We start from the raw sequence: 12,877 nt of genomic DNA, 5'->3' as shown, positions 1-12,877 counted from the left end.
GTTCTAAACACATGTAAAGAGCTGTTCTTTAAATAAGCATGACTTATTCAATACCAGAGCGAATATTCATTGTGGAGGCGTACGTACAGACCAGCTCTATTAAGGAAACACAACAATTATTCAGAGACAAATATCCGCTTCACTCAGTACCAGCGAAAAGCAGCATTCAAGATTTGGTGCGAAAATGGCGTACGACTGGATCCATCAAAAATGTGACAAGGAACAGAACTCCTTCTGTCCGGACTCCTCAACTTACGGCGCGAATTAATGAATTTATGACCAGGAGTCCTCGAAAGTCTACCACGAGATTGGCTCAACAGGTTCATGTGAGTAGGAGAACTTGCGGAATTGCATCCGCAGTATCACCCATGAGGAATTGACACGTGTTTTCATGAAACTGTTAAAACGTGCACAGAAGTGTCTAGATGCAGATGGAGGGCACTTCCAGCATTTATTATGAAGGTAAATGCATTTTATTTTCATTCCATTTGAAGTTTGTTTCAAATCATTAGTACCTATCAATGTCATAACACGGGCCGGTTTTATCTGCCCAACTCTGTACTATAGTTAAATCAAATAGAAAAGTTGTAGCTAATATGAACAATAATCTGAAAACAAAGAACACATGCTCTCTTTTTCAAATTGTTTCATTATTAATTTGTTAAAGGTTTTTTTTTTGTTTGATTTAGAACATGATGTACATGAGCTTCAAACTAAAGCTTGTTAAAGTAATTACACATTTCAATAAAAAGAAAAGGACACAATACGTCAAAATCCTATACCACTTTCTGAATGGAAACAACATTATTCATCTTTATGGACAAGCTCAAAGAACAAACAACTTCAAGAAAAAATGACCCAAATGTTGACCGTATTACATTTGATGAGCTAATGTTAGCAATACAAAACTACAAAAATAAGAAATCGTCAGGACCAGATAATGTAAATATAGAACTAATCAAATCTGCATCAATCGCATTTATTCTTACATTTATCAAATTCATAAATAATTTTTGGAAAACAGGCTGTGCTCCAGACGAATGGAAAGATGCTCTAACTGTTCCTACATTCAAGAAGAAGAAGAATAGAAACGAAATGTTAGACAAGCTTCCCAAGAAGGGAGCAGCAACACCCAGCAGACCCTACAAGAATCAATAGATGACAGCAGCAATCCAAAGCATAAAGAATGAGTCCAAACTAAAAACATAACACATAATAAACAATTATAAATTGAAGGAAAACCATATGCAAATATTCATCTCCAACCAAAACATTACCAACAAGATACAGTGGCTGAATTCAAACTCTTCACAGGCCATGACTATTTTGCGGGTGCTCGTGTAAAGGGGGTTAAGTCAAATCTCTACTTTGGTACTGAACAAAACCCTTTGTCACAAAATACAGAGCACTGTAACTGCATCATAGATGGAAGAATGACTTAACCCCTTTAACACAAGAGAAAAGTAATTGTGGATAGTTCAAATCTGTACTTATTCCAGTTTAGCCAAATAAACTTAACCCCCTTTACAGGAGCACCCACGATTTGTCAGAACATCTTTACCAGATGGGAATAATAGAGGACCCAAAGTGCACAATATGTAACTACAATGAACACCTTTTCAAAAACTAGACAGCAGGAAAGCAATTAAATCATGAAATAGCAGGATTACACTCGGAAGCAAGAGAAAAAATTGTGCAAGCCAACTGAATTTCATCACTATTGGGCAACAGCAGCAACAACCATATCTTTTCAAATCTTTTGAATCCGGATACACTAGTTTCAGAACATGGAAGAGGTCGTATAGGAAAAAGAAGAATAAAGTGCATAAGATTTGCTGATCATACAGCATTGTTAGCAAAATAGGAGATGGTGCTGAGGGATATGTTACTGGAAATAAATGATAGATGTAAGCAGAATGAGATGAAGATAAATGCAAAAAGAAAAAACGAAGACTACAGTTATCAAAAGAAAAATAAAGAAGTTAAAAGTGCGAATTCGAAACGAGGCAGTAGAACAAATGGATAGCTTCAAATACTTGGAGTGTACTATAAGCAGTAACATGAGCTGCTGGCAAGAAGTTAAAAGGAAGACAACAATGGCAAAGGAAGCTTTTAATAGAAAAAGGAGCATCTTCTGCGGACCTCTAAAAAAGAACTACCGGTAACAATAAGGAAGAGACAAGTAAAGTTCTTTGTGTGGAGTGTGGCAGAAATATGAACAGTGTAACAAAGGGAAGAGAAAGCATTTTAAATGTGGATATGGAATGGAGCTTGTGCTGGAAAGAGTGGGTGAAGAAAGAATGCTGAAACTGATGAGGAAGAGAAAAAGAAACTGGCTGGATCACTGGCTAAAAAGAAACTGCCTACAAAAGTTGCACTGGAAGGAGAGAAAAGTTCGGGGCAAAAGAAGGTATCAGATGATAGACAAAATTACGTTATGGATAGTATGCAGATTAAGAGGTAAGTAGAAAGTGGGAAGATTGAAAAATGCTAGATTTGCAGTGAAAAACCTACCCTTGGGCAGAAAAATATGAATGAATGTATTATAGTATAAAGATTAAGGCTTCTCAACATTTTAAACATCTCATTCATGAACATTTTATCATATCATCAATACCAAATAATAGTTACCAACGATGATGTGTCATTTAAGCATGTAGAAATCATAGTCTCATCCTTTTGATTTAACAAATTTCAAGCATGGACGGGTTACAATATGCTACTAATGTTCTAGATGTGGTGATAGGGGTATAGGTATTTTTTAATTTCACAACTTTCAAATTGTAATGGTAGTCTCATGAATGTAATTTCATTACTTGAATTGCAATATGTATTCAGAACGTTTCCATGTACCACATACTAATTTCTGTTGAGGTGCGTTAGGCAACATGAGTGCCATCAATGGATTTAAATGCAATGTTCTCAGTACAAGTGATTTTCTACTCCAAAATTTCAACTTCTTTTATGACATACTGATTTTTCACAACAGACTCCATGACTAAACTTCAAAAGCTGCCACTGTCCAATTGAAATTTTACAGACGTGAAATTTATTTGTAAATCTGATAATACTTCGTCCATGGCCGAGTGATTAGCCTTTCTGCTTTGCACCAGGGCAACCTGGTGGTTCGATCCCTGTCTGGATCGTGAAGAAATTTGTTGTGGACAAGCAGGTGCAAGGAATATTTCTCGAGGCTCTACCATTTCCTCTCACCATTAACATCATTCCACCAATATTCCATGATCAATGGTCACCCTTATTCTGCGAGGTCCCAAGCCAGGTCTCCAGAACAAATAAAAAAAATGGCAAAAAGTTGAACAGATTTTTGTCTAATAAACACTATTATTAAATCCTAATAATGGTATTATGGTTTAAAAATTTATGAGTTATTTGGTCACTTATACTTCTGACATAAATGCCACTTTTTTGTATAATTATTTTATCATACTTTACATTTCCCCATAACTATCAGTATTTTATTTATTTTTTTTATAACTTACAACTCACTTTCAAGTTTGTAGCTTTACTATAGTCGATACTATGCAACAAACAATTTATACATTACATAAAAAGCAATGCAAGTACTGTGACATAGTGACATCAAAAACTTTTTCCTTACATTTTTATTGTACTTTGTTTTTTGATTATACCATGCAGGCTTTGCTTAATGGTAAGTTTAAGTTGCCATAGTAATATTTTACACTACATAGGTACAATCAGGACATAGTTAAAAATGAAAGAAAAAGGTTTTTGATGTCACTTTATTAATTTCAAAACATTGTTACACGTTTGTGCAAACACAACAGTCTCGATTTCTTGAGTATATAATATTAATCTAGCACAATAAAAATGACAAATTCCTGCTGTTGCATTTTGTTTCTTGCAGTCTGCAGTACAAAGCTCGAGCACAAGCGTTAAATTAATAAATATGTTGTTGTTGTTGTTGTTGTTGTTCTCTAATGCAGGGCTTTGGCAACGAAGCCATTAGCGTTCTTGCTCTCCAATATTTCTCTGTGGTGGATCCATCAGGTAGAACTTCACAGATTTGTAGATGATCTTCACTCATTTCTTCTTCTTTGTTGCATGGAGGGCAATTTGGATTTGTGTAAATTACTATTTTATTCAAGTGTTTGGCCAAATAATCGTGTTCTGTAAGCAGTCTGAATTTTGCTACTGCAGATTTACGTGGGATTTCTGGAATAATTTCTGGGTTTTTTTTATTAAAATGCTCCATTTTTTATCTTTGGCTTTGGTACATAGTGCTTGGTTTTGCTTGATTTTATATTTATTTTTAATTAGTCTTTTGATGGATGTAAAAGGTAGGCTTGTATTTGTATTCTGAATTAAACTGGATCCTTTTCTGGCAAGAAAGTCAGCAGTTTCATTTCCAGCAATTCCGCAATGTGCAGGTATCCATTGCAATTGAATTCTTTTCTGTAGTTTTTGAAGTTGTTGGATCATTTTGTGACATTCTTTAATTTGGATTGACATCATTTTATATGAATTTATTGCATATAATGCTGCTTTAGAATCAGAGAGAATGACAGCATTTTGAAATTTACCTATTCTGTATAGTAGGTGTTGGAGTGAGATATGAAATAGGCTGCAAGGGATAGTGAAGTGCATTCCATGACCTCTCCTATCCAAAACCCAACCTCAACCTGCTCGTGGTGCAACCTGCTTTTACAAATGAGGCTCTGGGGACCGAGTATTGGCGGTATAACCACACCATCAGAAATAGAGGAAATGCTATTTCATCTCTTACGCTGGCCTGCCACGGCGTAGAAATGTTCCACAAGTGGTGCTTGTGAGAAAGGTCAGTGGACTCTAAAACTCCTCCCGGCCAGGTCTGATGGACCCATTAACCAACGACAGGTGTGGCCCTCCAGTCATACTGGGGGTTTACGTGAGTGGGTGATGTACCCACCATTACAAACAAAAAATTGGTGCCCACTTAAAAAACGGTTACACTTATGCTAATTATACTCCATTCAATACGAAGTATCTACAGATAAACTCAACAATACAATCTCAAACATGATTCTCGTAGCAGCAAAAAATTGGATTCCAAGAGAAAAAATTAAATTAATAAATATTTATATTAAGAAAATAGGTAAGAATATTCAGTCTTAAACAAAAATAGGAAATAAACTGAAATGGAAAGAATACGTACGAAGAATGAATGACAACTTCTCACACAAGCTCAACAGGACCAGAGATGTAGGACGACTGAAACAAAGACGGGGAGACTGCTCGTGTTGAGAGCAAAACAGACCAGGAGGCTCGAACCTTGGAGCAGAAGCAGAAGGAGAAACGCCATTAAAGGCATAAGAGTGAGGTCAATTGTGTGCAAATGGGTTGACTGTTGAATACAGTGCTCTGGATTTAATAAACACCTTTTTATTACATTTTATTTGATATGCATTTTAAAGGATTTTAACGTTAGTGTAAGCTTATACTTTTTTTTTTTTATTATTTTTAGATACTGGTAATCAAAGTCTGGATCCTGGTGACTTCAAATATAAGATATAGGAAAGGGAATTTTTCGTTTTATTAAATTCTTTATAGAAATGATGAATACTTTATACACATTTTTTTCATAATTTATGAAATGCATAAAATATATTATTAAGAATTCAAGAGTTTTATTATTTTTCAGAAAATAACGAAATTGTATCGAGTGATCACATTATTATTATTATTATTATTATTATTATTATTATTAATTATTATTATTATTATTAATTATTATTATTATTATTATTATTATTATTAATTATTATTATTATTATTATTATTATTATTATTATTATTATTATTATTATTATTATTATTATTATTATTATTATTATGAAATAACAGATATGAAATATGCAACAGTGAAAGATCTGACTGGATTCTAATATCTGGTATCTGTTTTAGCATTTATTATTGTTTATTTACATCTGTAACATTTGGGAATCTATGTCAGTAATATATATATATAACAAAAGTAACTTATTTTAAAACACAGTATGTCTGATTATATTCAAAACTCATCAATAGAAAAAATACATAATTATTTCGTTATTTCAATCACCAAGAATCTTAAGTATGTCAGCAACAGATTAAGCACATTACAGTAATCCCTGCTTATCCATGGAATCTGTATCCACTGTTAATCTGTGACAGTTTTTATATATTTTAGTTCTAGCACCTTAATCTGAAAAAATTTATAGAACATTTAGGATTTAGTAGCACTTAGTGGTAATATCAATAAGCAACACTGTTCTTATGGGCATTACTCACACTATTTACGTTTCACTGTCCTGACAAGTGTTGCGGTTTACCAACAGGATATTCATAGGGTTTGCTGTTAGCCATAGTTTAGTATATCAGTATCTGTAGTAGATTTTGGAACATATCTCCCATGGATATGGGGAGATTACTGTATGGTCATATTTTAAAAAGAAGAATGTTAAAGCAAATATAAAAGAAGATCTCGAAATATACATTTTCATGAAGCTTGCTAATAGGAATATTATGAATACATCAACAACATGGAGTTGAATAGATCTCATTCTTTACTTTTGTTTCTACAAAAATATTTTTTCCTCATTTTCTTGTCACAGATTTTCCTACAAAATATACCTTTCATAGACATAAATAAATGTTTCATGCCTCTTAATATTGTTTAAACATGTTAAATTAGAACTTGGATGTAACCAGGAACAGGTACCCTGTCATGCAGGTTATTCTTATAATTAGAGTGCAACTGTTCGCAACAGTGGAATTACATTGACACTGCTGTAATTCTCCTACAATTACACACATAATACAAAATATGCCTTTTATTCACTCACTGATACATTCCATACAACATGGCTTCATGGACGTTATCAATGTTATCACAGAAGATATTCGTCAACATTTCAAAACCATACAAAACAACACTTTCTCACAATTATATTTTCATAATGGAATGAGGCAGACATTTTTTAAAACTTTACACTAAAACATTCACTGAAGAAAAAAATTGTATCCAATAAAGAAAAGCAGTTAAGCTGAAGATATAATCTACATCAGAATTTTTCAGCCTTTGTCGATGTGTAATCCTATAAACCTCAGACCATGAAACTCTTAAATCACATCCAAAAATGAGAATCAACTATCAGTTGTCATTTTACATATCTCCATGAACCCATCTACAGTCCGCGTCACTGTTTTTGGCATGTGAAATAAGTAATGGGAATGTTAAGTGCGAGTGTTTTACATTTGCCACAGTCAGTCCGATAACTGTGTTTGGCAAATAGCTGATGTGACGTGTATAGGGAGTGGTACCATTCTCAACTGCACTAGCAACATGCTCACAAACTGGGCACTATATATCTAGGACACACGCCAAAAACGCTAGTGCCGGCTGTAACACATGTCTAGAATTTTCTTTCAAACTGTCATTTGGGTATGAAATATTGTATGTAAAGCCATTCGTTATCTCGTGAAACCTACTTGCGCATAAAAAGAAGAAGAAAGTGGACTGGAAAGCTTCCCTTCCTCGCTATGCTTCCACTTCAGCTAACTTGTTCACTTACCCCCACTATAAGGTTCTTACTATGACCTATGGTGCACGCATGCATTTGGTTTCACAAAATAACAAATGACCTACAAAAACCAATTTTTCACTTACATACAAAGTGAAAGTAAATACTTTATCATATTTCTGTCATAAGTGTATTACAGGTATATGATATAAATAAATAAGTAAATAAATAAATAAATAAACAAATAAACAAATAAATAAATAAATAAGTAAATAAATAAATAAGTAAATAAATAAATAAAAAATAAGTAAATAAATAAATAAATTAAAAATAAATAAATAAATAAACTCGTCAAAAAACAAGTGGTGAACCTGACTGATTCCCATCTGGACAACTATATCACAATGACAAACCCACACTTAGAAGAAATAGTGAATGAACAGGAGTATCATTCTTTCCGCTGACATGAGGACGCATGTCTCTAGAAGATCAGCAGCCAAATGAAAATTTTCAAAGTAGCTCTAGGTGCAGATAATTTGGCGACCACTGTTCTAGAACATGATTAGATCTTTACAGCCCTAACTGGGCATGTAGAGTCTACTGGACCACAGTATAAAGGCTGGTTCACAATAAACCGGGAACGGAAACGAGAACGAGAATGGAAATATTGTTAAAATAAATGCATTTAAATGTGAGTATTCACAATTAATTTTCACTTTCCCCTTCCAGGGCTTCAGTAAGCTCCTCGTTAATTGTGAATGCTGACATTTAAATACATTTATTTTATACACATTTTTTTCATAATTTATGAAATGGATAAAATATATTATTAAGAATTCAAGAGTTTTATTATTTTTCAGAAAATAACGAAATTGTATCTAGTAATCACCTTATTATTATTGTTATGAAATAACAGATATAAAATATGCAACAGTGAAAGATCTGACTGGATTCTAGTATCTGGTATCTGTTTTAGCATTTATTATTGTTTATTTACATCTGTAACATTTGGGAATCTATGTCAGTAATATATATAACAAAAGTAACTTATTTTAAAACACAGTATGTCTGATTATATTCAAAACTCATTAATAGAAAAAAATACATAATTATTTCGTTATTTCAATCACCAAGAATCTTAAGTATGTCAGCAACAGATTAAGCACAGTACAGTATTTTAACGTTATTTCCATTCTTGTTGTCATTTCTGTTCCCGGTTTATTGTGGACCAGCCTTAATTGGTTTATCTCACTTTGTAACGAGACTTCTTTGTTTTCTGTTATTTTGTGATAATCTGGCAGAAGAAGAATGTTGACAAATTATTTCTAAGCCGGAATAATAATGACAATTTTGAAATATCGGATCCTTTTTTATGATACAATAAAAAAACATATGAAGTTGTCCTACCAATACTGCAGTAATTTTTTAAGAACAGTGAGTGACTCTTATATTTCATCAGGAAGTAATTATTAAGGCAAGTCCAGGAAAGCCAAAGAAATTAAGATACAGTCTTAGAAAAAAGTTTTGTTGCACAGATACTTCACAAAGAAAGAACTAGTTGAGGTAATAAAATTAGTTTTGTTTCGTTGTATGTCTGATTATGAGCACTCTCTCCTTTCTGGGACTTATGAAGTATCTGTGCGACAAAACTATTTTCTAAGACTGTACATTGCTTACATATTACAATAAATATAACATATTTTAGTTATGCTGTATATGAGTACAGCAGTACCGTAAAATGGGGTGAATAGGATCAGTGGGGGGAATAGAATCAAAACTTCATTCTTGGTTATAAAGTTTTGTTATAAACTGCAATTGAGCGGGAAGACAGCCATTGCTTACTAGAACAATATAGTTACCAATGACTGTCTTCCCACTCAATTGCAGTTTATAACAAAACTTTATATCCAAGAATGAAATTTTGATCCTATTCCCCCCACTGATCCTATTCACCCCATTTAACGGTACATAATAAAGCAAAAAATGCAATCTGTGGTGTGACAGACAGTGAAGGGAAAAGGCCGACCAGTCGACTGCTGACCTCATGTTCACATGCCTGAGCAGGGATGAACGATCATCCAACTAGTACAGAAGTACCATGTGGTTAGCATGATGATACTCCCAGCTGTTACAGCTAATTTTCGAAACCGGACTTTGCTACCTAATTCATCATGATACTAAGTGGATGTTGGTACCATACACTGGCCGAAATTTCATGAGAAAATTCCTTCCACATGAGCACTCAAACCAGTGCTCTTTCCATAATGCAAGCCCGGAAATGACGTCTTAGACTACAATGCTATAGGTTGGGATGTATATAGCAGTAATTAGACCAAATATTTTGACAGACTAAATATAAGTAGGCCTACTTGTATGAAGAAGCCATTCGAGATTTGGTTAAAAAACACAATTTGGAAACAATGATTCTTCCTACAAACCAGAAGATAACACCAATAATAGTGAATCAAAACATCATACATTATGTTAGGGTACACACATATGTAAAACACTGGCTACCAGTGCTGATAAGCAGCAACAATTGGCATTGAATATTGCCTTACTTTTAATTGTACCTGCACAAAAAGAAAACATGTCTTAGCTTATCGGAACTTGCAGTAAGTGCCATCCAGCACATAATAATGTTTAAAACAATATTTCCAGCTTGCAGTTCCTGTCAGTCACCTCGACAATGGTTGTTTTTCTCAATCTGTAATATTTTATTTTTACTTCATTCGATGATATGAGTGTCATTGATAGCGAGCAGTTGACAGATCTTGTGTATGAAAGATGGGCTGTATGGGGTAAAAAGGTCAAAGAACATTCCAATAGAATTTGCATCGAAAAATGTTGGAAGTACATCGGCCTTGAAATGAAAAGTTGAGGTAAGTTCTTTCTACCATTTAGTGGAAAAAAAAGATGTTGATACTCACCAATTTGCCACACCCACAATTTAATTTCATGAACTCATACACTTTTTCTATACGAAAATTTTAAATCAATATTTTCTAGCAAAAACAGTTAGTCCTCATTTAAAGAAATCTTTAACCACAAAGAGTTTTCAGTAAACTGGCGCTTATCTCCGGTTTTCTACTTCTCCATTGTAAGCACAAGCAAATTCAGGAAACAAACGCTGGCCATTGCAAGCACAAAAAGCGCTGATTTTCCAGCATTCTACACATGCGTACCCTTAAGAATGATAATTTAGAGCAAGAATCTGACACTGAAATCTCTGCTTATGAGGACCTAACTCAGTGGCGCCAACTTATATGGGGCCTTGGGGCCCGAGCCCACCCAATAATTTGTCGTGTTATTATTATTATTATTATTATTATTATTATTATTATTATTATTATCATTAACATTGTCATCATTATCAGATCATCGTCTCATTTTAGGTGAATGATTTGTTAAAATCAGTGAAGAATCATTTTTGGGCCCTTGTATACAAAGAGTTAGCTAGTTCATAATAACTGTCAACTCATGTTTTTAAACTTTACATCAAACAGAATACATCTTAAGAGAAAAGCAATAATGAACAGTTTAATTTTTCTTCGTTGAGTAGCAGTGTTTAGTAAATAAAAGAACGAAAGAATCAGTTGACTTTAATTTTAGTTTGCGCGAACGTTGCTGTGCGGTTAACTACTCAGTGTGACTGTGATGTGATTTTCTTGTGCAGCAGAATTTCTATTAAATATTATGTAACATTAAAGGCTTGTAATATTCCTCTCTAAAAAAAAGTATCAACATACTGCACAATAGGGTATGTTTCATTTTTTTTTCTGCTGAAAAAAAGTGATAAAGAGTCGGATAATCTGCTGATCGATTAATAGGGTGATGGATAATCGGGGCTCTACTGTATACAATTATTTGTTCTATCAAAGTAAGTTTTTCTATACTTATAAGAACATGTTACCAATTTGCCGCAAACAAACATTTTGCACGAGAAATTCAGTGAATTGTTCTAGCTGAGAGTTTTATGTGTCAATGCTGTATGGTTGGTTGCACACTTAAAGAAAATACATAGAAAACAAGAACCTCAATGGATGCACGCAGTAGAAACCTACAACAACTTTAGCAATTGAGTGTTAGGGAAGTTTGGGAGCTCACCAACAATTGATTCAGTGATTTAAGTAGGTATATGTTGCGGAAGTGTTATGGAATAAATAATACAAGGGAATTAATTTCAGAATTTTTCGTACTAACTGTGGTTGAGCATATCTGCAACTTGGTCAAAAGGCGCCACTGAATTCAGTGTAACAAACATATTGCATGTTAAATGTGAAAAGAGTGTAAATGGGATAATTTTACGAAGTTCCTCTGCTTATTATATTCAGATAATATACGTATGGCAAAATGATTGACAGTAACTTTAGTGAGAAGTACACTATAAGAACTGTAAAAGGAAATGAAATGGTTGACATCTATTGTGCATTATGGTTATATGAAGACAATAAACATTTACAATTTGTATTATGTGGTTCCACATGAAAGATTGTTATCAGAGTAGAAAATATAATACTTGTAAAATACCCTTTTGATTTCAACTGATGTAGTTTTGTCAAAAAATATTCATATAAAGTATATTCTTTCACATATTAATTTCAAAGAGTTATTGTGTGCTATTTTGAAGCAGACTTGTTGAGTGAGATTGTGAGTTTGTTTTCTTTTCAAACCTGAGGAATAAAAATAAACAATATTTTCACAAAAGCGAAATGAAAAATCTAGTTGAAAAAAGAACTGTCGTTGAAAATCTTACACACATAGTGTAGAAACGAAGATTCTGATGTGTCTGAGAAATTTTCGTTTAATCCTTCTTTACACAATTCTGAAAGACAGAAATGAAATATTTTATTATACAATCCCTGTTAGACAGGAGCATAAGGACAATTTAAAATGCAGTCTGTAAATGATTCATGAACAATATGTGACCTTTCATGTTTATCGTTAATTTTCTATTAATTTTTATTCCAGTTAAAGAAAGGAAAGGCATAATTTTTAAGATATTGTGGTGAAGTTATAACACACGTTATTCTTCCAAAGCTAAAATTAATAAATTTAATGTTACTCACAAGTTTATTGGTATATCACAAAGATAATGTTTTTTCCTTGCTATAATACCAACATTACTATATATACATATTTGCATGCATTATTAATTGAAATTTGTATTAATGAAACAAATTAGAATGAAGCAGAAAATTCATATGGTACACGTGCATCAGTGAGAAGTAGAATGAGGTGCCGTAACTTTATAATGATGATGATGATAATGATAATAATAATAATAATAATAATAATAATAATAATAATAATAATAATAATAATAATAATAATAATAATAATAATATAACATAAGC

The sequence above is a fragment of the Periplaneta americana genome, chromosome 1 (assembly GCF_040183065.1).
Source record: "Periplaneta americana isolate PAMFEO1 chromosome 1, P.americana_PAMFEO1_priV1, whole genome shotgun sequence".
Lineage (NCBI taxonomy): Eukaryota > Metazoa > Arthropoda > Insecta > Blattodea > Blattidae > Periplaneta > Periplaneta americana.
Note: the sequence above shows the minus strand (reverse complement) of the source record.